Source organism: Orycteropus afer, unplaced genomic scaffold (genome assembly GCF_000298275.1).
Source record: "Orycteropus afer afer isolate SDZICR_OR568_19922 unplaced genomic scaffold, OryAfe1.0 scaffold00120, whole genome shotgun sequence".
NCBI lineage: Eukaryota > Metazoa > Chordata > Mammalia > Tubulidentata > Orycteropodidae > Orycteropus > Orycteropus afer.
In genome coordinates this window covers 4,990,721-4,992,254 of record NW_006921707.1, presented here as the reverse complement: position 1 = coordinate 4,992,254, position 1,534 = coordinate 4,990,721, and positions in this window count along the sequence as shown.

The window sequence follows — 1,534 nt, the reverse complement described above, 5'->3', positions numbered from 1 at the left end:
CTATAAGTCAGGTTCTACTCGACAGCAGTGTGTTAGTTACTAGTTTTATTTATGGCATAATTATACTGACAAGCATAACCCAAAATGCACAAAGAACAGAAGATAACATAGAAGAATGGGACCTTCTAAAATTAAATTTTTATGTGTCCAAAGACTTTTCCAAAAGAGTCAAAAGAGACCCTACAGATTGGGAAAAAATATTTGGCAATGACATATCTGACAAGGGATTTATCTCTAGAATATATAGAAAACTCCAACACCTCAACAACAAAAAGATTAATAATCCAATTAAAAAATGGTCAGAAGACATGAATGTACATTGTATATTCAGGCAGCCAACAAATATATGAAGAAATGTTCACAATAATTAGCCATCAGAGAAATGAAAATCAAAACAACAATGAGATACCATGTTGCCCAGTAGCAAAGTTCAACAAGACAGAAAATAACAAATTCTGGCAAGGATGCTGTTCTGGTTACCTAGTGCTGCTCTGACAAGAAATATACCACAAATGGAATGGCTTTAACAAACAGGAGTTTATTCACTTACAGTTTGCAGGCTTTAAGTCTAAGTTCAAAGTGCCAGGCTCTAAGGGCTAGGTGAAAACTCCTCAGCCTTAAGCTTCAGCTCTGCCTCCAGCTCCTGGCCCACTGAAGCTAGGAGCTTTTCTTCACTCAGACAGCTACTGGCTGCTGAGGCTGAGAAGCCCAAGGTTGACAAGTAAAAAGGAAGAGTCCTGATGTTACCAAACCACACACCAGATCATTATTTGTATCTATTGTAGGTCCCAAAGTTGGCAGAGTATGGCAGGCTGCTGAACAACAACACAGCTGCATGCAGGATCCAAGCATGCCATAAGCTAGAGACTATTCGCAAAGCTTCTGCTTGTACACAGGAAGCAGACAACATCCTAAAGGCAGCTACTCAGCTGCTTGTGGTAGATCCCACGATGGAGTTGATTGACAGTCTCATCATGGGGAATAACTACCACCAGCTGCCCAGCCACTCAACCAGTCCCAGCCAAGTTGACACACAAACAAAATCACCACAGATGCGGAGAGATTGGGACTCTTGTAAACTGCTGGTGGAACTGTCAAACGATACAGCTACTGTGGAAAGCAGTGTGGTGATTCCTTAAAAAGTTTGAATTAGAAATACCATTTGACCCAGCCATTCCTTTACTAAGTATATATCCTAAAAAAGGGAGAGTCAGGACAAGAACAGATATGCACACTCATGTTCATCACAGTACTGTTTGCAATAGCCAAAAGATGGAAATAGCCTAGGTGCCCATCAACAGAAGAATGGATAACCAAACTATGGTACATACACACAATGGAAAACTATGCAACACTAAAGAATAATGCAGAATCTGCAAAACACTGCATAATATGGATGAAGTAGGAGCTCTGGTGGCGTAGTGCCTTAGACATTTGACTGCTGTGTTGGATTGGGTTCTCTAGAGAAACACAAAAACCAGCAAAGTATATATATATATATATATTTATAGAGAGAGAAAGAGAGAGAGAGAGA